General features: G+C 35.7%; 1 long non-coding RNA gene across 1 annotated transcript; it reads right to left on the bottom strand.

Moving 5' to 3' along the window:
• Positions 1–4,510: 4,510 nt before the first annotated feature.
• On the bottom strand, positions 4,511–15,937 carry LOC123576066. Its single transcript, XR_006701146.1, has 3 exons — positions 15,793–15,937; positions 11,158–11,269; positions 4,511–4,719 (listed from the first exon to the last, which is right to left on the bottom strand). It is a non-coding gene; the product is annotated as an uncharacterized LOC123576066 (long non-coding RNA).
• Between the last annotated feature and the right edge of the window lie 8,689 nt (positions 15,938–24,626).

The raw sequence follows: 24,626 nt of genomic DNA, 5'->3' as shown, positions 1-24,626 counted from the left end.
ACAGCAAAGAAAGTGGCATCCACTGGTCCTATCATTTACCATACCACCCAGAGGCTGCTGGTTTAATAGAATAGTGCAAGACTAAGGTAAGTATAGGGAATGGGGCACTAAATTTCAGTGTCCCACTGAAAACTTTTCACCAATTTATGTGTGTGTGTGTGTATGTGTATATATATGTATACATGTATATGTATATATGTATATGTATATATGAAGTATATATATGGTATCTTTCTCAGATACTATAAAAATTCCACATGTATGTATGTGTGTATATATACATACACACACATATATATAAATTTAAATATAAATAAATAAAATTTATATATAAATTTCTACTTTTTAGTTTATTTTATATATATAAAGTAGATGAACATGAAATAATTCAAGATATGCATACTAGTGAAGAAACAGGCAGAGAGGGTGAGATTCAAAGAAATGAGAAACTGAGTAAAACAATGAGAGAGGTTTCAGAGACAGAAGACAGAGTCTTTAAATGCTAGGGACTGAATAAATTCCACAGGGATAAGGATCTTTGCTTGGTTCATTCATGTACCCCAAGCATAGAAAATAGTAATTTATGTAATAGGCATGTAATAGGCACCCAATAATTATTTGTTAAATGGATCAACTTTAGGTTAAAACTAAAAGTTTGAGCATGTATGAATGAATACATATATTAATTGTGTGTATACGCAATGAATATAAGTGTATTACATTTAGAGAGAAACGACTTCAAATTATACTATACTTTGCACCTATTATGTAACTAGCCCTTGCTCAGTGCTAGTGACATCAGCTTTAGTAAAACATGATTTCTGCCCCAAAGGAGATGAAAAGGTCATGCTAATGTCATCTAGAGAGGCCCGTTGACTTCACAAACATGTCTTGACTTAAAGGCTGCACTTTCATGGGAATTGTTTTTGCTTCAGTGTCTGTTTTGAAGTTTCCAAAACAATTGTCTATCAATTCATGTAAAGCTGATGTTGTATAGGCAAGGAGTGACTCACATTAATACATTGTACAAAGAACCAATGAATGAATCAGGCTTATCTCATATTAATCTATGAGAATCTTTCCAATTCTAAGAATATTTGCCCCTACTACTCTTATGTATGCCTTCCTCAGTCTCAGGCTTCTTTGGAACTGCTAAATGGATACATTTAGAATCAAAACAAAATGGAGGTGAGTGTTAGGGAGGAATTCTCATCCATATAGGTTAACGTCTAGTGAAACATCCATGATCATAATAGAAAATGCCTTTAAAGTCATCTAAAGTTTCATCTCCCTTATCCAATGAGTTTCTCCTACCTTCTGGAGAAGATAAACACAAATAATATCTTGCTTGCTTGTTTTTCTAAGCATCATTTTGACCACCTGCTTCCTTGATTATCAATCACATGTCAGTCCTGCAGTTTGGCTATTCGTGGATCTGATTTTTATTTTGAAATCTCTGATCACCATGGTAGGGCTTGGGCTTCTTCCTGTGTTCTCAGCCCTACGTTTAACAATATTCCATTCAGTTATTTTTTCAGATTTGTTCCTGTTATAAATTCTCTAGAACTTGTAAAAATTATCATTATTGACTTGGTGAAGAAAAACCTGCTGTGATGGCCCCAGTTATGCATCATCTAATATGTGATTTGGAAATTTATGAATTGATATTTACATATCAAAATTATGAAGAAACACTATCTCATATAGGGCAGAGATCATGTGAGCATTCTGCATAGTGCAGACTTGATAAATATCAAATGACTACATGCAAATTAAAATAGCATTTTCTCACATCCTGGGTCTATATAGATAGGTGTGTTTTGTTCTTTCAGATGAGAGGTTGACTTATGATTATGAACTTTGACATCTTTCTGGCTGATTGAAAATAAATTGTGCATGTCAAATGAGTCCTTACGTAGGTATGAAATTTAACATTTTCCTGTCACTGGCTATGGGAACAGAAGAGTTTTGTTTTTGTCGTTTTGGGCAACGCTTATCTAGTAACCTCTGGTGTTACTAATAACTACTTACTAGTAAACCAGCTAAGCTCCTAGAGGCTTTTGCAGCTGGGGAAAGGGAAGTATAATTTACTTGTCACTAAAGATACATTACTACACTGTATATTTAAATTTTAGTTTTCTTTATTAAGCAGTAGAAGTAAAAAAAAAATGATGTTCAGATCCCAGAGATAATTCAGATCTTGGTGAGGAGCTAAACGTAGAAAATGCTTAATTACCTACTTATACTTCTGAGCAACACATGAATAGGCAGCATGGCTTTTGCTGTGATTGAAAGATGTCAGAAAAAAAATGTTTTTAGGGTGCAGAACTCTGTATTAGACTTACAGTCAGGAAAACTACCACATTTAGTGTTTCAGATACTATAAAAAAATCCCCAAAACCCAACTCTGAACATGTCCCAATATATAGGAAATAATCCCATAATCACTAGTTTTTCAGTATATGAGATATTTGGTATTCATTTTAAGTTTAGTTTTTACTTAATTTATTACTCTTTTTTTCTCTCATGAAAACTTATCTGTCTGTGGTTACTTAAATCATCTATACCTTTATTTAATAAGTCCTAACAAGGACTTATTTCCCATAAGTCAGTGGCTGGGCAGGAATAACTTACTCAAATTATCCTTGGTTAATGATGATAACTTTCACTTTATCCAGTGATGTTTTGAATATGTTAATTTAGTTCCATACAGGTAAGTAATGTATAGTTACTTTACTTTGCTTACTGAGGGGAACAGTCCACTGTCTTCAACATGGCATCTATCAGAAGAGAAATCAGGATAAACCCGAGGATTTTTGAAAGCTGTCCTAATTCCAAGGTGTCTGATCTATTTTTTTTAAGTCTTTACAGCTAACTGTAAGCTTTGACAAAAGAAGATTTACAAGTCTTTGAGACAATCATCACGTCTTTGCTTTAACAAAACAAAACTAAAAAAAAAAAAAAAAAAGCCAATGGAATCTAATTTTAAATACAGAAGTGAAAATTATCAATCCCAACTCCATATGTGGTAAATGATAAATTGACATATTTATACATAGATAAAATGTGGAAGCCTTTGCAACACTTTCATAGTTCCTCATCTCCCAAATGTTTGTTATTGTAAAACTGAACTAATCAAATGATCAAGAGATATTCAAGAGAATACAAAAAATATTGTGTGTATTGTGATTAAAAATGGCTTTCCAAAAGTTCAGATATCTGCCTCAATAAAGGCAGATAGTTTTCTGAATTTGGATTAGAAAAAAAATAATCATACTAAACAGTTTGTAATCCTGAGAGAAAACAATTTTATGGAAAGTAGTTTAAAATATATTCATTAACCATTTCATATATTTTCAAATTTCCCCAAATAATCATTTCTACAACCTAAATATTATGACACTAACCTATGGAAAGATCTCTAAGGTATGCCATTGTCCTTTTATGATAACATATGAATTCCAGGTGCAGGTGTGTGTGTGTGTGTGTGTGTGTGTGTGTGTATGTGTATATATGTGTGTGTTCATACATATACAAATTCATATTCTCATATTCTATGAGAAAACTATTTGCCACTTCTTTTCAGATTTTCTATCCTTCCAAGTATTTCTTTCCATTCACTTTTCCTTTTTTATGACATTATTAATTTCCTCCTCCTCATTGTTTTTCTGTCATTAACACCAATAAAAATTAGAAATAGTAACTAAACCATTTCTAAAATGTTAATATTAAAAAAACCTGTGGAACAGGTAAAGCAAATATTAAAAATGATGTTCTCTCTCTCTTTTTCTCTCTTCCTCTCTCTCTAGTGGGAAAGGCCATGAAAAATTGAGGTAGAAGTGAAGCATCAATTTCCAAAAAATTTAGTTTTTTTTCAAAATGCTGGAAAGTCAATTCAACAAGTATTTATGGAGCTTCTCCCCCTGCCCTTGGGGATGCTGTGATATAAAATAAAAAATTTTTCCCACAGGTAACACTTGATTCATTTTGATTTAAAACTGGCAGCTGAGAAAGTCTACTCAAGGTTGCATTTACTCTTTATATATAAATATTATTCTACAGTTTGAGGTTTTACCAATATCAGTGCTTGAGTTTTAGAACGCTTTGGAATCCCTCCCCGCCGCAGCAGATCATTGTATAAATAAATGAAACTTTGAAAATGGTAGTGATTAAAAAGTGATCTACATGACAATCTGTTGATTCTTTGTAATATAGAAAGAAGTATTTTAACTTGGAAAAAGGGTATATTCTGTAGATATAGACACTTAATTATGTTTTTCTCTTTTTTGAAGCTTAAAAATGTATTATTTTGCTAATTAAATGACAATGTTTTTATTTTATTTTTTTGCTATGAAGTAGTTTGCCATGTCAGCATAGTAGTTTACTATTACTATAGTATATATAGTTTATTTATTTAATAAAGAGCACCCACACTTTTCCAGGCATTATACTGAAGGCAGAATTTCCCAAATAAGAATGTAGCCTCAAATATAATATAAAAGGGGAAGAAACTAGAAGACTAATGGAGAACTATTTTAATATACACAATATGATAGCATCCTGATGAAATATTTGTTGGGAAATGAGGAAAGTTGATTTTGCTTGAGTGAAAGAAAACAGGATGGTTGGAGTTTTTCTTTTGATGTATCAGTGAATATATTAGCTACTGTGGTTGATGAAAAAATAGGAGCGATGAAGGTGTGTTCTCTTTCTTCTTTCCTATCAAAGGAGGCAAGAAAGACAATAAATAAGGACATTGGTATGTCTTCTAGTAAAACCATTAAGAGAGAATCAGGGAGGAAGAATAAAAAGGATAAGGATTAAGTGTATTTGAATACAGGCTCAGATTAAAAACAAATTATTATTTAAAACCAAAAATAAAAACATTCATTACCTTTGAAAAACAACACCTTTCCTGCAGTGTGTTTTTAAAAAAGCAGCTAATGCAGAAGAGCTGGAGGATAAGTCCACTGGTGGAGCAGTGGATAAGAAGGCCAACTGTCCAAAGGGGAAGAGGAGAAATTGAAATAAGGGCCTCTCACACACATTGAAGAGTGCAGATTCTGTAGTTTTAAGGGCAGTGAGGAATTTGGAACATTCAGAGGAAAATAATCCTTTCTAACCCCATGTGATGCTTATCTCTGCTTATATCCCAGTGGTTCTACCATAATCTCGGGAAATTTTTATCTACTTTGAAGGAAGATCTTAGGATAAGATTGAGGTGAAGAGGAACATAGTTCATGTGGGAGTCCATAAGAGGTAAGCAGGGGTTCAAGGTTCCAGAGAATGGAAAAGTGAAGGCAACTAGAGGGACTTTAGAAGCCAAGCAGAATTTCCAGCATTAGGACTGGTAAACTGCGAATGGACTGGGGAGAGACTGCTGCTTCATAGGCAGAACACAGATCCAGGAATACCAAGTTTAGGATGACGTTAATTCCAGATTTACTACCACATACCCTCAAGCCCCCTGCCAATCCTCATCCCCAGTGACAAGCCTGGCTGTGCCTTGATGCTTGGTTAAGATGGAATCAAGCACCATGAAGGTGAGACAGTGAAATTCAATAATACATAGCATGTTCTCTGAAATCAGCCTGCTTGGGTTTGAGTCCCTACTCCACTTACTACTTATATAACCTAGGTCAAGTTTCTCAACTCTCTAAGACTCAGTTTTCTAACACAGGATGGGAATAATACTAGTACCTACCCTCTAGGACTTTTGTGAGAATTAAATGTAATGTATTTAATCCATTAAAATGTGGCTCTGTGCCTGGTGCGTAGCAAGCACTTCATAAGTGATAACTTACTCATTTTGTTTAGGGAGAAAAAGCATGTCAGGAGGCCAGATATTGAGAACAAATGGGTTAACTCCTGTGTTATTTTTGTACTCTTCAAATCATAGTCGAGGTTTGACATAAGGAATACTAGCTTAAGTTTTACACAATGCCAGACACAAGCAACTCAAGATAGATCATCTGCTGTCCTTATTGACAGTCTTTCCTTGCATTTCATAGAATTAGGTCACACCTAAACAGAGGAACCATTGACTCAGATATTGTTTATATCCTTAGTAACAAGGTGTGTAAATCTTAAGAATATTGATACAAGTTTTTAACTCTTTTCAAAATGCACACCACTGAAGATATGTATGTTTGGCATCCACTCCAGGCTCTGAACATTTGGGTAATGCATAAGGCAACCTGAGCCAGAAGGGTTTGGGGGATGTTAATTATTGAAAGTGGCTAACTGCTCTGTTTTGAAGTAGATAAATGGAGTTTGTGAGTACTGAGACATTGGCTTATTTCAATCCACATTGTTGGAAATTTTCAATCATATCCTTGAACTCTGCAAACAGAACTTTGTATTTAGAAGCATTTTACACTCACATGCAAGTAACAATACAGGATACTTTTGGGTTCATAAAAGTGTAGAGAGCATACTCAAGTTTTTTATTTAAGAGTTTGGGGAAGTAACATACTAATAAAATCAACAGTGATAACTATTAATGTAATCAAGTGCAGATATTGCTTTAAAATCAATAGGATTAATGATTAGAAGAAAACAGCCTTGGGAAAAAAAAATAGAACACAAGAGCAGTGATAAAAAAGAAGCCAATTTATTATCAACCGGTGTCTTTAAGATACCAAATCATAAAATATGAAACCAGAAAATAAAGTTCTGGTTCAAGCATAGTTTTATGTCATAGAAGTATATTATGTTTTATGTACATATTTAGAAATAAAATAAGTGATGTTAGGACTGTCTTCAAAAAAATAAAAATAAATGACTGTGATGAGGTGACAGGGTGGCCAAGGATACCAAATCACTCCCTGTAAGTGGTACATAAGTCTGAACATGGAGATGGACAGTGGTTTGGGACTTCACTGTGGGAAAGTATGATCAAGATTTCTCTGAAGGAAGCACTGAACTCAGACCTGGGTGGTATAAAAAATACACAAAGAAAGAGATGGTTTTAACCTATGTAAACATTGTAAATCCAATCATGCTTGTTTGAGGACTGCATGTGTCAGGAAGGGTGTTAGTTTACTATCTGCTTATTGATTACTGCAAGTGAGTTTCAGGGGACTGGTAGTGTTACCTTTCCAACTTATCAACATTTATACAATAAATAGATATCCAATGTATTAGTACACTTGCTTGGTAGTACTTATGAATTGAATTAGGATTATAATAACCTGCTGTTGTAACCAAACTGCTTTCCTTTTCTGCTAACGTAAATGTGAAAACTATCATGGTAGAAGGTAGAGAGGAAATTAACAACAAAATCGACATGCAATTTCCACTCCTTGTGACTGTAAGAAATTATGTTCTCTCTCTGTAACCTTCCTTGAGATCTACCAAGCCCATTGTGTGAAAGTGTCTGATACAGACACACCCGGAGATAAACATGTCTGCCTGTGCATTTGTAATGGGAGGTGGTGATTTGCTCCTATCAGTGGTCACACATAACCAATTTTTGTTGTTGTTATCCAGAGTTAGTAATAAGTAATTTCATGCATGTGAAGTCACAGTGAGAGAACAGGAGTGAGTGCTTCCTAATCATTATGTCAGAGAAGAGATGCTTGGGCTGTGGTGCCTAACTAAGCATATGGACACTGGGATATGACTGCATACATGTCCCCTAGGTAGAATTTCCTGATGCCTGTCACCTCTTCACACTCTTCTTAGGAAGGCAATACTATCTGGTTGCTACTGTTCAGTCAGTTTAAGCACAAGCTTGCAAGAGAGTAAGAACACCTGCTCACTTATTCCTGAAGAATCTCCAACAAAAATCTCATAGAATCATGAAAGAAAGTCTTGGCCAGAGAGTGGGGCGGTTTGAGTCTCGACTGTTCTAAACTTAGAATCAGGTAGCCAACTCCCTCTTTGACTATTTTCCTCCATCTTTCACTAAACCTGAAAGCATTTGCACCAGCTCTGGGCAATGCTACACCCGACTAATAAAAATGAGGTGCACTACTCAATTTATCCAGGCCCGATTATGTTGGAAGGCAGCTAACGGCAAAAGTGATTCCTGTATACTGAACAGCACTGGAGCCCCTGTAATCTAGAGGGGAAAACATTCAAAGGGCACTGTGAAGCTCAATTTACAGAAATAGATCGAAAATTGCTGCCAACTGGCCCAGCAGACAATGCTTATGCACAGCCATTGCAGACCAGGTTGTGGCTCAATTTGGGGGGGGGGGGGTGGGGGGGAGTTTTACAGCATCAGGCATTGATGGCTTCTGTGCCATCATCCCGGAATACAGAGAAGAGTGACCTGGTCACCAACACTTGTCTTAATTAACCTGGTGCCAATCTAAGAGTTTTAAATATTTTCTCTCCACTGATCATTTCTACCCATATTAGAAAACACCACCTTTAACATGCTCAGGCTAAACTAATCAGCTCTACTATCAATTCATAATTGATCCCTGTCCATAAACAGTCTCAGTATGAAATTCCTTAGACGTTTTGCTCAGATATGTCTGCATTGTGCTGTAATCTTGTCAAAACCCTTGGCTTCTGAATGAACTTATTTTCATCAGAGAGATTGGGAAGGGGTTATATGTCGCATGATACCAACACCTTCTGGCCACTCGTCTTATCCCTTTACCCCTAATAAAAATGTTTGAGTCTTATGTCCCAAGGAACTGTTTCAAAGCTTTTTAAGATGACCTTTAGTCAAATAGGTCAACTACTTTTAAAGCTTCCTCAATTAATGCCTTCCTGGGATGTCTTGTTTTGAAAATCACATTTGACATTTTGACAGAATTTAGCTTTGATATTCAAGCCGATTGCCATCCTCCAGCTTTCTCAGCTACCAGGCACTTGAACTTTCACTCATATTTTTCTGCTAAGCTTCTGCTGACGGGCCTCTCTAGATACCATTGAGTAGGCTGACTGAAATATAACCTCACTCCAGGTCAAATGCCTTTAAGCTGAAAACCATTTCCAGGAAGGATGAAAATCTTAGATATTTCAAGTCTGTCTATTTGGCAGTGTTGAGATAAGAACAATGAGTCTTGTTTTTGTTGTTTTCTTTTCTTTTTGCTGTTCTGTAGCAGTGAGGAGGAAGAGCTCAAACGTTCAGCAACAATTATTGCTGTGCATACACAAAGCATAGAATGGAAAATACAATGGGGCAAATTGAGTAACCGTTATAGACATGGGCAGGTAAAATCTAATATTAAAAGTTTGAAGGTGCAAGGCGTATGTCATAGGTTTTTTAAATTAATAAATATTTTATTTTTATTAATGTTATTAATATGTTAATATTAATATAATAATATTAATAATAAATATTCAACTTTTAATTAATAAAAATATAAAAATAATGTAATTTTGACATGAATATTTGGGTCAGTTTCAGAAGCATGAACTCTATTTGATTTTCACTGATGGGTGAAAAATATCATGTGAACTTATGCCCAGTGAATTTCCAAAAGACTGCCCACTGAGTAGATTGCCTCTTATCATATTGTCTCAGAATCTTAACAAGAGTGTCTCCACTCTGTTCCAATCAGGCATTGTCCTCAAAAAGTCTACTTAAAATGAATCCATATTATCTGTAGATAAAGGGATAAAGGAGTTCCCATTTCATTTGCCTTATATAATAGGGAATCTGCTTGGCTAAAGACTACCTTAAAAGCTAGAGACAGTTTCTTGGGAAAAAACTCTGGCAGTTTTACTGCAGAGAGACAGTTCCTTGGGACATAAGACTCAGGCATTTTTACTGCATAGAGATAATTTTTGGGGACATAAGACTCAGACATTTTTACTAGGGCTAAAGAGACAAGATGCATGGCCAGAGTGAAGGTGTTAGTGTGATTTGACGTATAAACTCTCCCAGTATCCCTGAGGAAAATAACTTCGTTCAGAAGCTGAGAGTTTGACAAAGATTCCAGGAGAATCTTGACATATCTGAGTGATTGGCAACCACCAGAGGCAGATGGGGTTTGGCTGGACTGGCTTTGCTGAAAGGGCACAGCCCCGGCAATTGTGATCCAAACAGTGAGGGAAGTTCAGAGTCAGTAAAGATCGTGAACATAAATAAACATCTTTTCTAAATAGTTTTCTTAATTTTTAAGTTTATTTATTTATTTTTGAAAGAGAGAAAGAGTACAAGTGGGGCAGGGGCAGAGAGAGAGGGAGAGAGAATTCCAAGCAGGCTCCACACTGTCAGTGCAGAGCCCGACGTGGGGATCGAACTCACGAACTGTGAGAGCATGACCTGAGCCGAGATCAAGAGTTGGATTGCTTAGCTGAGCCACCCAGGTGCCCCTGCAACCTCTTTTCTAATTTGATGTTAGCTACTCCTGTCTTCTTCACAAAACCCCTTTCTGAACATCTAACTCCCTTGTTTTACTTATTCTCTGTATTGACTTCTCAAAAGAGCCCAGATTTCACAAATGTTAAGAGGTAATGTCTTGTTTCACACTTTAAAGTCATGGCTATTTTGGTTCACAGGAAGGGAGAAGGGGCATCATAAATCAGACTGTAATACATCCAACCTGAAAGGTATATTTATTAATTGACAATATTATTATGTGCAGCTTAAAATCTAAGTTTAAGAAATAACTATTTCAGATATTAGAATTAGTCTTTTTTTAAGAAAAATGTGTCTTAAAATATTAAATGAGTTAAAATGGGAAGCTTTTTACTTGTGATTTGCTCCCTAGTTTTGGTAAGCAATTACTTAAATAATTTGTATTTCTCACTTCTAGGTACTTTCTAAGTATGACGTTTATCCCCAGGAATGACAAGAACTGTTTTTTTTTTCTATTTTAGAATACTAAATACTCTACTTTCTCTTGAGACTAAAGCAGATTCTTTAACCCCAAATGCTCATCATCAATAATCATAACATTCACATCAATTCTCTCCCAAGATTTTGACTGTCTTTCTGTGCTTCCTCATTCTGGACTTTCACCCACTTATACCTATTATTAGTAACATAACCAGTGAAACTTGCCCTAATTTCTCCTGCTCAGTACTAAATCAGTCAGCTCATGATGAAGAAAACTTCATCATTAAGTGGATTAATGCACTGAACATGGTCACAATACTATTTTTTGTGTAGTTGAATTAGTTATAGGCTAAGATAGAGAGTTAAATATGCAGCACCTCACACAAGCTAGAACTTTACTTTTTTCTTACCTGTCTAGAGTAGAAATTAAGGTTCCTTCTATTTCATTGTTGTGTCTTCTCAAGGGTGTTGTAGTCAATCAGGATTGAGGCTGGGTCATCACCATGCTAGCATTTTAACCTCCTAGAAAAAGGAATGAGAAACCAAAGGGAAAAAGATATCCCCTCAAGGAAGTTATACTGCAATGTCATATTCCTTTGGAGAGAACTCAGTCACATGGCCACACCTAGCTACATGGCAATTTGGGATTTACAGTCTGTAGCTGGGACTAGAATGTGGGAGTCGGTTCTGGCTCTAAAAAAAGAAGGAGAAGAGAAAGAGAAAGGAGGAGGAGAAGGAGGAGGAGGAGAGGGAGAAGAAGGAGAAGAAGAAACTAGAAATTGCCATAGCTTTAAATATTAGGCTGGTGATGTTGATATTACATTATTTTTTTAAATTTATTTGAGACAGAGAGAGAGAGAGAGAGAGAGCGAGCAGGGGAGAGGAGGAGAGGAGAAGAGGGAAAGAGAGACAGAATCTCAAGCAGGTTCCATGCTCAGCACAAAGACCATTCCAGGGCTTGATCCCACAAACCTGGGATTGTGACCAGAGCCAAAATCAAGAGTTGGATGCTCAACCAACTGAGACACCCAAGTGCCCTATATTACATTTTGATGCTTTCTTTCTTCCTAATCTTTTCTTTTCTTTTGCTTAAGGCTATTTATGTATTCATTACACTTCTTTCAGAGAATATGGAGGGCACATTTCAGAGAATATGGAGGGCACATAGCACTAGAGTGTAGTTGGATGTTAAATGATATTACTTTAAGCACTAAACTGAAAGTTATTTAATTTACAAAAATGTGCTTTACCCTAAATATTTAAAGACTATATCTGTGGTCTTAGGGAAGTATGCAGTGTGTGCTTAATTAATTAGCTTTCTAATTCACCGAATCATTACTCTGTACCTACTACATGAAGAAAGCTGAGTGTAGTATTTTGGAGACGCAAACAATTTGAACACAAAGAAACTTTCCTGAAGTAATTTATTAACCATCTGAGGAAACCCAAAGAAACAATCAGCAAACAAAGCAATGGTACAAGAGCTATCATAGGACAGAAGAGATGAGGGATTTTTTTTTTTTTTTTTTTGGTTTGTTTGTTTGTCTTGTTTTGTTTTGTTTTGGCTACTTAGTGTGTATTTGATGGAACCTCTTTCATCACATGCCATTTTCAAAAACTTCTTTTTTGAATTAGTGTTTCTATTTCCTGTAGTTAATGAAATATCCCATTGTAAACATATATAATTATTATATTAGGAAATAAAAATAATGCTACCTCTATTCAGGGCTGTTCATCTAAATTATATTATATAACCTTTGTTCTTTGATTCTGTTGATCATGAAAATGGCATAATTATAAAGTTTATAATGTCATAATATTTTTTCTCTTCTTTAATGAGACAGAAAGAGTGACTCTCAAAGTTTAATGTTTCTAATCAAATGGGAAGTTTGCTGAAAATTTAAGACTCTATGGAGAGATTCTGACTCCAAAGTCCTTGTATAAAGATCCAGGAACTTTCATATTCCACAAGCACCCTATTGATTATTTTAGCTGCTCTTCTTCCCACTTTAAAAAATTCTTGGTTTACAGAACACACTGTGAGGAGATTATATGAATAGATGTCACTATTAAGAACTTCCTTTGCATAGTATAAACACCTTTGTTATGAAATTGTTTCTGCCACCAGGATCATCTCTTGCTAGAGAAGGCAATTATTCCCAGTGGCCATATTATGACAAAAATCAATGTATTTAAAGTGCTTATGTGTTAATGAAAATGTAATCTCACATAAGTAGTGTAATTGACGTGGTCTCTTTATATCTTTACCTATTTTTAATGAGAAAAGTTAAAGTGGGACAAACTGATACTTATACCTATTATTAGTAACATAGGTAGTATTATCTCATCTTTCTTGATTATGTGCTTTGCCTCATTGCTTCTGGGTTATAACTTATGTCTGAGGTTAAGAAAAAAAAAAAAAAGAAAGCAAGAAAAAAAAGGAAGGAACAAACAAGGAATAAAAAAAGGAGGAAAGGAAGAAAGAAAGGGAATAAAAATAAAACAACAAAGACTGACCTTGAAAAAAACAGTACTTTATCTTGAGAACCATATGAGAGTAGCCTCCACAGTCCAGCTAGGTCCGTACAAATGATAATGAGTAAAGACACCTTTGATAATTTTAGCCTTCCCCTTCTCTCCCAACTCTGGCTGTTATCACTGGAAAACACCAGTGCCCGGCTTTTTACTGATTGTGAACACAGTTTGGAAGATATCTTATTTTATTAAAATTGAAATAGAAGTGATAACCTTGTATTCATTTAAAAAGTATGATTTTTCAAATTTGAAAAAACACATTGTTCTTGACTTTCCAGACCTGCCTCTGCGTTTTCCCAAAGCATAGTTGGTCTAATTTTAACCTTTAATTTCATTGAGTAGATAATCATCTTATAACCACGAATACCATGCCGATTTCTTGCCAAGTCTCCCCACCTTTAACACTACCGTCATTGATGTTTATTGATTTGAGACTCCTGCATCACAGTACTTAATTAATTTCAAACACAGAAGAATATTTTGGGATTTTATATTCAAGATCCCATTGATTTCTTGTCCTGCCAGTTTTAATCAGATTTGGGAAAAGGGAAGATTATGTCAAGGCTGTCTACTAGTCTATTGGTTAAAAATGTTATAAGTGCAATCACTAGAAAGCACTTCATTTGAATAATGTATCTAAGTCTTGAAGTGATCAATTCACATACACTGGACATTAACATAGTATTTACTTTAAACATCAGAAAGAATGTGTGCTTTAAAGATATAGCATGTAGCTCAACTAACTGAAATAAGTATTTGTTTAAGTATATAATCATATCTTTATTTTACATCTCTTTTGGGTCAGACTTCCACATCGAAATGCCTAATAGTCTGAAATCCATGGGGCCTTGGTATGGCTTTCTGTGCTCTGTTTTAGTGATTAACTACATAGTCAAATACATCATTTCAAACTTTGTTCTTTAAAGGCAGTCTTTTGAAAGACTAGTACCTGCATTTCTGTTTTGTGGTACAACAGTGACAACCAGTGGCCGTTGGATTTCACTGACAATTTATTTAGGCTGACAATTTATGGCTAACATTGTACAGATTAACAAGGGCCTGAGTCCACCTTTAATAAGTAGCACTCAGAAATAACTTGCTTCTTGCAAAACTTCGTTTGATCTTTTACTAAAAATAGGTATGTATCCACCACATGTCTATTTGAAAAATGTTTTATTTTATTAACCAAGCATCTGAAATGTAGTTTAAAATGTACTAAGAGGTCACTGCAAATGCAAATAGGGGAGGTGACTGGAAGATTCTTAGTGGGTTCATTCTATGTGCTATGTAAGCCAGAGTCCTTAATATTTTATTTTTCTCTTACCTGCAAGGGAAGGGAAGGAACTGCTAGGTATATGTGAAAAACAGGTCAAATCGCTGTGTGGGCAAACAGTTGGGGATTGTATAATTACTCACTACCTGAACATCCCAGACCGGTCTCATCTTCCCTTCCTAAAAAGTCCATTATTCCTTTCAAATGGAGAGCTTAATGGAGTAAAGCTTTGCTAGATGTAATGAGCTGAATAATGTGGAGTTCAACTTTGGATTATGGACTTTTGGAGACTCCAGGCAGTTAAAACTAATGATTTAATCCCTGTATTTGTTTTAAATTTCTTTGAACAGATCTATTTATATATTCTAGAAGCTCTCTCTGAGACACAGCAATCTAGAAATACCCTTTCCCCTCCCTCTAGCATCCATGACATTACCACTCTGTCTCAAACTGTCTTTTCTCTCTCTCCCTGTCTCTCTTTTTTAGCATAGCTCCAAACCTTCATTTCCTCCTCACTGGCACTGCTGTAAGAGTGCTTATGGCAAATTTGCTTCTGTAATCATAACTTGAACCCATCTGGGGATGAGATTGGCTACAAGCTTAGTATTTCCACTTAACATATTCATGATTAGCATGCACAGAAGGAGTAGAATTAGGATGAATGTTTTTGGAACAGTACAGATAAATCCTCATAAATGTAGTACAACAGCTCTGGAAACGCACAGTGCGGAAATGTAATGAAGCTGAACTCTATAGAGAGTTTGGTATTCTCAGTACCATGCCTCTCCTAATGAACTCATTTAGATTAGAAAATGGATTTAATATTTTATTGGAATTAACCTGAGCCAGTAAAGAGGATTACAATTTCTTTCCATAAATATAGTGATATTACAGGGTGAGGTAGCATGTTACATGAATATTAAGCACTTTATGAACATTGTCATGAAGCCAAAAGGTGTAAGGTGATTATATTTTAATATAGTGGTACTGTTCTTACAATAATTAAATTTGAATAGCAGTAAAAGGATATTTTAAAAAGATTTAAATCAAAAATTTGTTGCATTTTCTGAGCTAAAATGCCATGTGATTCAAGTTAAACCCAGGGTAGAACATTTAAGTGATCAGCCTGGGCAGAAGCTCTATTTTCCCAAGTGGGATCTAAACAACAAAGGAACTTGGGGTGGGGAAGGGCAAGGAAGATTCTGGGTTTGACTCAAGAGAAGGATTATTTACTCACCTGTGACTCCTTTGGTAAAGGAGCTAGACAAAAATAGAGCTCTACTGAATTATGGGCTAGGTTCTTCTTTCCTGTCGTCTTCGCTTTCATTCTAAACTCAGGTCCTTTGTCCATGATGGGTAGATTTTTTTTTTTTTTTTGTATATAATTCATATAAGAGGCACATACAGTCTACAAAGGAAGAAATTCATGAGAGATCAAAGGACATATACTCTTTCCCCCTCCTAACACTCTGGCCGCAAGCTACTTCTACCATTAATTTTTGTAAATCTAGCTGATGTATTATAGGCAAGGGAACTAATATCACACTTTTGTAATCTTAAGGAAAGAAAAAATACCTGTAACATGAATCGGATCCAGCCTTAAACAAAGGGCAAGCTTTGGCCCTGGAGTGCCATTTCTACCCATTTTGTAAAGTCAGCTACTGTGCATATGTGCACCCGAGCGTTCACTGATTTTACAGGATAAGGCGCAGTGAGCACCGCGTGCTGGAGGCCGAGGTTAGGTCTTGAGGCTGTGCAGAAATCTTCTGATTAAAGCTGAACACGCGCTGTAAAGTTGCTCAGGCATGTACACAGAGTTAGTTTAAGAAAAGCTTCCCACCCCTCCTTTGTTCCACCTACAGGAGTCAAACTTCTTTTGCTTTAGCTGGGGAAAGGCATGTTAAGTGTGGGTTTCAGATTTCTCCAACCCATATACGCAAACAGTTCCACAGCTGATGCTCTTTTAAGCTTCAGTCACACTGGGGCTTTGAGATAATGCTATTAAACTGGAGTTAAAAGAAAATCAGCTGCTTGCTGAGTAGGCGGGGGTGAGGTGGGGGGGGGTGTGGGAAACAGGCCCCAGACAAGCCGCGACAGCAGCAGTCCCGAGCAGCTGGTGAAATTCTGTGGCTGGAAGGCTGGGGCGACCTCACGGAGTGGGGGTGGCGTGGGGTGGGGACGAGGCCCCTTCGAGGGAGTGCGTCCTGCCCTCAGTGCTGATGAAGGAAGCAGGCGGAGGAGCGCCAACAGGAACCCAAGGAGGAGAACACTTGCTAAAGAGGGACGAGGAGGGAAAACCGCCAGGAGCTTGGAATTTGAGGGTCACAGAGGAGCAAGCCCTTTCGCTCTACTTTATTTTCATTTCTGTGTTTTTTCTTACTTTTCGTTGGCTTTTTCATTTCATGTGTCTTATTTTATTATTTGATAGGGTAAAACGTTGAGATTAAGATTCTTAACCATAATTAGCCCAGGTATCCATCTCCCTGCTAGGATGGAGGGCGGTTGAGTGGGCAGTTATTAGCAATGCTACAGAAGTAAACAGAGATACCCAGAAAATGTTTCACTTTTGCATTCCCTAAAAGGATCTGGCAGCAAGACATAGTAGGCTTTTAAACCAGGCAAATTAGCTTGGAAAAGGATTTTCTAAATTTCCTTATTGACTTCTTTAATATATCAACGATTAGTCTGGCTGACTTAGTTCAGAGAGCTCTCTTGGTGTGAAGAGAATATACTCTTTCTACAACTTTCTATTTTCTGGTAAGAGGATAAGATACAGGAGATAAATAATCTCCCAGCAATTTTCATACCCCTGAGAATGAGTTAAGAAGCTAGAAGAGTGTCCCTACTTTCTCCTCTTCAGGCTCATGTCCAAATAGAAGCCGCTGCATTAAGAAGTGTGCAGCCTCTCTCTAGCCAGGATGCCTTTTTGGATTCCAGGAGAAGCTGATTTGCAGGCCATCTTCTAGGCTATGAGTCAGCTTCCACAAAGGAAATTTGGCAGTTATTGGTAAACAGACCACACAGCAGATGAGAGAGGGGTGGGTAGCTACTAGATAACCTAAGGACTTTGCCCAGGAACTAGAGGAGAGAGAGATGACGATGCCTGAAGACTCTGCCCCTGTTTTTTATGCCAAGTTCATTTAAATCACTCCCTGTCCTTACTCAACCTGTAGTGGGTTTAATGGTGACCCCTTCCCCCCAAAGGATAGTTTTAAGTCCTAACCCTGGATACTTGTGAGTGTGACCTTATTTGGAAATAGAGTTTTTGCAGATGCAATTAAGAATCCTGAAATGAGATCATCTTGATTTAGGGTGGGCCTTAAATCCAATGACTGTTGTTTTTATAAGAGAAAGGAGAGGGAGGGATTTGAGAAACATGGATGCTGAGACACAGGGAAGAAGACCATGTAAAGATGGAGGCAGAGATTGAAGTTAAGCTGCCATAAACCCAAGGAATACCAGGAGAGTGCTTTGAAATCAGTCTATTTGTTTATTTTAGAAATTTCATATTCTAAATCTTTTGTAGAGAGAGGATTTACAACAAATTCTAAAGTACACAGAATAATAATAGAGTGAACATCCATGATCCACAATCCATCATCCAGACTTTAGAATTATCAATTTGACCAATCCTGTTTCACACATAGTCCCTGTAACATACAATCCTTGCAACATGCAGAGTAGGTTTCTTAATTCCTGATTTGTGTGTTTCTGACTCTCCACTCTCATTTCCAAGACAGTGGTGCCTGGGAATTTGCAAGTTGCTGAATGGCTCTTGAACAATTACTGACAGATGTGGGGCATGGAAGCATAGCTCCTATGTATTGGGTCTGGAAATGTCAAAGGTTTAATTTGTACTACTGACCTCCACTGCAGGATCATGTTATAACTACTTTCTGTAGGACATTCCATGAAATCTCACCTGTACTCCTCACTCTCATTCTATTTTCCCTGGCTAGCAGTGCTAACTTGACAAAAGGGGACCATAAATCCTTGTCACCAGGTCTGCTTTAGGGGAATTTGACCTAATACCGTCACCTATGAAGACCCTACTGTATTATATTGAAATAATCCCCAGCATTGTAGCATTTAAACTTTATTTCAATACATATCTCTAAAAGTTAAGGACTCTTAAAAAATGCATTACTGTCATCACACTTGAATATGACAAAATTCCTTAATACATGAGATACCAGTCAGTATTCTAACTTCAATTGCTTCATAAATATAATTGTTTAATTGTTTGATTCACTTGATACGCAAACAAGGTTTTCACAGTACATTTGATTTGAATTGTCTTTTTAATCTCTTAATTTAGAGATTTCCTCTCCATCTTTTCTTTCTTTGATGTTTGTGTGTTAGAAAAAACATTGTGATTTTTCTTTAGTGTTTCCCAGTCTGGATTTAGCTGATTGAATCTTCATGGTGTCTTTTAGCATATTTGTCTAGCCCCCATATATTGTGTGCATTGGTAGTTGAGTTTAAAAGGTTGATCAGATTCAAATGTAATATTTTTGCTAAATCTCCTTCGTTGGTGGTGTATGTCCTTTCATTAGGAAGTACATAATTTTCTTTCTCTTTCTGTTACTTAATTGCCATTAATAATTAATGTCTCTATTCATTAATATTTCAGGGACTGAAAACTGGTTATACTTTGATTCTTTTAATTCCTTTTTCATCTGTTACCTGGATTAATTCTGTAAAGACTAATACTTGGTTTGTCTATTTGGTTATTGTTCAGTAAAATTCACATAGAAAAAGCAAGATGAATATTTACTTTTATTCTTTGGATCAGTTTTTAAAATAGTGGGTTAATTAGTGTATGTCAATGGTGACCAATTTGTTTTCTCCTTTAGTATAATTATGAATTCATTAATTTAAGTGTACTTGAAGTGCTTCCTCCATTACAGTAAATATCTTTCTTGTCCATTGTTTGGCCAATGGAAGCCCAATCAAATTGACTTGTTACTCCTTTTGTTATGACTAGAGTAGTTTTTGATATCTTCCTTGAGACTTATGAACTTCCATGATCATTTTGTACGTATTCAGCTCCATAGCTGGAATGGACATTTTTCCAAGGTGCCCTTTAATTTACATGCAAGGGTAGGTCATTAATTTTAGGACTCATCAGTGAGTGTAGGTAGGATTATTTTTTTTAAGGTAAAATATATTATGAGTTCAACTGATTTTTTCAATTATAACTCAAAACTACTGAATTTTCATTTAACTGATTCTAATATTATTTCAAATCCCCTTTCTGCCACACACACAATGCCAATTCCCAACAGTGCTAGCAGTGATAGATTATTATCTGCTTTATCCCACAAAATATACAAAATTCTCCATTGATATTCGCAATTTCACCAACGGTATGATTATGGAAATCAGTGTATATTTTTATTTTTGTTTTAGTTTCATTGCTATGTTATAAGCTCATGAAATATCTACCCCCTGGGTAGTTATGCCACCAACAAGTTACCCAATTTTGTTTATGTGTTTATTGTTATTTGTTGTATAGTTTTTATTTTTTCAGGATTGTGTGTGTGCGTGTGCATTTGCGTGTGTTTATGTGTATCCAAAGATATATTGCTCCTATTCGTTTGCCCACGATCCTAAACCCTTGGTCTACCTATTGGTAAACATTTTTTTTTAATCTCAGTTTTTCATCCCATTGCTTGTTTATCAAATATAAACATGTATATTCATGTCCTTTCTTAGGTAAACTGTAATATATTCACTCTTTTCCTACCTTGCTTTTTTTAATTAATGATAGATGTAAGAAGTTACACTAAGTAATATATAGAAATTTCCTCATTTATTTGTAAAGTAGCAGAGAGTTATACCTTGTGGCACATATAATAACCTATTAAATAAGTCCCATATTGATGGATATTTAGGCTAATTATCACTATTTTTTGGCTAATATAAAACAGTTCTTCAATAACATTGCCCATATTGCTCTTCATATTGTTTCTACTATATCTTTGGGATATATTCCTAGAGATGGGATTATAGGTCAAAGGGCAAATGTATGTGTAATTTCGGTAGATATTATTAAATTTTTCTTCATAAAAATGACACTGCATTAGGCAGGTCTATTTTTGTCTACTTAAAAAAAATTCTTTGAATTCTTTATTTTAGGAAAAACAGTGTTTTATTTTGCTTTATTTATTTAAAGTTTATTTATTTATTTACTTTTGAAAGAGAGAGAGAGAGTGAGAGAGCATGTGTATGCATGAGCAAGGAGAGAGGCAGAGAAAGGGAGAGAGAGAATTCCAAGAAGGCTCTGCACTGTCAATGTGGAGTCAGATGTGGGGCTTGATCTCACAAACCATGAGATCATGATCTGAGCCAAAGTCAAGAGTTGAACACTCAACTGACAGAGCCACCCAGGTACACCAAATTTGCTTTACTTTAAGTAAATGAGTTATACTTATTTGATATGTATTGATAAGAACAATGGATTTAACCTTAATCTGTCTTCGTATGTTATATGAATAAGCTTTGTCTTTTTCTGACCAATGAACTAAACAGGACATCTAGTGCCTTTGGAACATAATAAAACATTTCCACAAATATTTTGTCAGTTATAATCATATTTTGAGAGTATACTTTTTTAGAATTTCTTGGATAAAGAAGAGAATTTAACCACATATTCTGTATGTTAATGCTAGTATAAACTGTAAATCTGCTTGCTAATAGATTGTGTAAACAAGAGAAGAATGCAGTTGGGTGATTCATGGTTGACAAGAAGAAATTAGTGAACTGCCTCTAAGTATGATCAACCTACTGTAGGTCAGAATGCTTCTTCCATCTGCTCCTCATATTTCTGTTTCAAATTCTGCGTGTAGCAGTGTCGAAAGCAGCAGCAGGAGTTTTCACCTGGTTGCTGTATTTCATTGTGAGGCTGATTTTATGATTCATATTTTGGTCCAAAAGGATCCATATTGGATGAATCTCTGGGCTCAGATTATCCTTTGTCATCAAATACATTTATTGCCTGATAGGTATGACTTACCCCTTGCTGAATGTAATATTTGTTATGACTGGAGCTTTTTACTTTGACTTGGTATTTGGAGCATGAGATTAGTTCTGTTCTGCAGTTCTATGTTGTGCTATCAGAAAATTTCTTTCTTTGAATTTGGTACTTTAAAATGGTTGTTCTTTTCATTGTATTATACAAATTTTGAAGAGAAAAACAGTTCTGTGTGTTGTTTCTAGTATTTTCACATTTGATAATAGTATCTGCATGCAGGTATGTAGCTTATATGAACTGGGTATTTGCAATCCACTTTTCTCCCCATTTTATTGTGTTAGCCCACCTTTTAGGTAAACCAATATATGGGCATTGAGCAGAACAGACACAAAACAAAATAACTTTTAGTGTAGGAAACAAATATACATTGGATTCAGCTTCCATTTACTAATTTTTTAAAATTGTCTCTCGAACAGGGTAATGATTAAAGGTGACAGAAAACAAACAAACATGTTTTCTTTAGAAATCCTCTGCACGAGATAACTTCAATATTGCTATTGGGTAAAGAAGGATTCTTTAATGAATGTATTGATGTGATGCCTTTTCTGTAGACAAATGACCTCATGACTATGCTAACAATTAATGGAGAGTGGGACAGTAAAGCAAAGGAGTACCTGATGGGTGGTCCAGCAGCCCACCAACAGTTGACAACAGCATTTGAATATGCCTGAAGAGAGAAGGAGAGAGTGAGTGAGAGAGATCAGTGAAGGCAGCTGTGTATATATTTGTAGCTCCTCATGTTTAGGTGAGACGAGGGCGAAAGGTGCTCAATGGTTTACATGGACTAATCCATGAACATTTTTCTGGATCAATAAATGGACAAAGAGACTAAGTTGCTTTTTTCCCTACTTATCCTTGCTATTCCATACTAGAATTAGAATCACGGTACAGCATAGCATCTTGGCCAAGGAAGAAGTCTTCAAAGTTATATATGATCCCGGATAAAGAGGACTGTTCTTCATACGCATGTCACTATCACTTGGAAACTTTGTGAATATTATGGAGGGGAGAGCACAATGCCTGAAACATAGCCTATTTAGATTTTTTATTGCTTTAATTGTTACATACCTTTTATTATATTTTTCTTATAATTTCTTATATTCCTTTTACCTTCCCAAAATAAATTCTAGTCCTTCTTTCTAGAGAAATTCAATGTAAGACAGGAAAGTCCTTCAAATATCTGGAGAAGAAGATAAAGTAAGACTTAGACATTTTTCCCCTTCATTCTCCTTGAAGGTCAATCATTCTGTAGGACAAACTCTTCTTATACCAATACAAGCTTTAAAAATGTGGCATCCCAAACTGACATATACTTAAGATGTTGAATGATACATCCAACATTTGATTAATGTACTATGTCTTTAAGTTTTGACATCTTATTTTCTTTAATCATTTACTATTTTAGCACTGAGTCATTTTGCTAATTCCTTTCATAATATTAGTCAACAAAAACTCTTAGGCATTTTTCATATAAACTACTTTTTGTCAAGATTTCCCAAGAATATAGTCATAAAATTGATTCTTTGAGCCCACTTGCAGGGTAGTTATTTTGGTTAAATTGATTTGTGTTAGTTTGGGCTCATCATTTACCCTGCCATTTTTATTTTTGAACCTTGATAATATCAATTGCATTAGTTAATCCTCTCATATTTGGATCATTTGAAAACGTAATCAGCATAATTTTTCTTTCTATATCTAAGGCATTAATAAAAATGTTAACTGGCTCAGAGTCAAGGACAGAGTACAAAACGATGCCATTATAAGCATCTTTCTAGTTACATATTGATCCATGGTTCAATGCTTTTGTGTATTCATTTAACAAGTATCTATTGAGTTTTTATTATGCATCAGAGGCTAATCAAGGTGCTGAGGATATGACAATAAAAGCATACTAAATGTCTGTTCTCATAGAGAGGCTGTTGATGGCCTATATTGCACCATTTTTGCAAATTATTTTTAAAAAATGAAACAGAACAAAACAACCTGTTAAGTGAATTCAAGCTTTTTAAAATTAAATAAAAAGTATCTCTTTTATTGGGAAACAGTCAAATGCCAGTTGAATGATTTGTTAAGAAGAGCCGCTGGACTTCAGCTTCCAGGAGATCTGCAGCTGTCAACTTTATTCAGTGTACAAACTGCACAGTTTTCCATGATGAGCCCTAAACAGTCTGGTATATTCATATTTAACTCTTTTCTTTGCCTTTATTAATTTTTACTGATTATTCACTGTTTATGTTTGTTGGGTTTCCTTATAATGCTCTTGGAAGAGGGCTATGTAAATGAATGAAGAATGATTAATCTACTTTATAAGAATTAAAAGAACAAGGAATGGAGCAAACTTGAAGGTGGTTCAAGATGATGATATGTCCTTCCAGGGACACAAGAAATATATGTGTGTGTATATTTTGTGTATATATATATATATATATATATATATATATATATACAAAAAAAAAAAAAATCCCACCAAAAATCCCACCACTCCATGCAACAACTGGCAATTATAAGGGATCTCAAGAAACAAAAACTAATAAAACAAAGATATGTATATATCTTCTCCCTAATGAAATAAGAAAAGGTTTAGTACTTCACACCAGGCAACCGAACACTCAGGTCCTGCCATAGAGAGATAAGTCCCCAAACATCTGGCTTTGAAAACCAATAGAGATACATTTGGGGAAACAAAGGGTTGTAAGGAACAAAAACTCTGCTCTTTTAAAAGGCTCACATACGGGGCGCCTGGGTGGCGCAGTCGGTTAAGCGTCCGACTTCAGCCAGGTCACGATCTCGCGGTCCGTGAGTTCGAGCCCCGCGTCAGGCTCTGGGCTGATGGCTCAGAGCCTGGAGCCTGTTTCCGATTCTGTGTCTCCCTCTTTCTCTGCCCCTCCCCCGTTCATGCTCTGTCTCCCTCTGTCCCAAAAATAAATAAACGTTGAAAAAAAAAATTAAAAAAAAAAAAAAAAGGCTCACATAAGGGGTGCCTGGGTGGCTCCATTGGTTAAGCATCAGAATTCAGCTCAGGTCATGATCTCATG

Source organism: Leopardus geoffroyi, chromosome C2 (assembly GCF_018350155.1).
Source record: "Leopardus geoffroyi isolate Oge1 chromosome C2, O.geoffroyi_Oge1_pat1.0, whole genome shotgun sequence".
NCBI classification, from domain to species: Eukaryota; Metazoa; Chordata; class Mammalia; order Carnivora; family Felidae; genus Leopardus; species Leopardus geoffroyi.
Note: the sequence above shows the minus strand (reverse complement) of the source record. Positions and strands in the feature narration are given on the sequence as shown.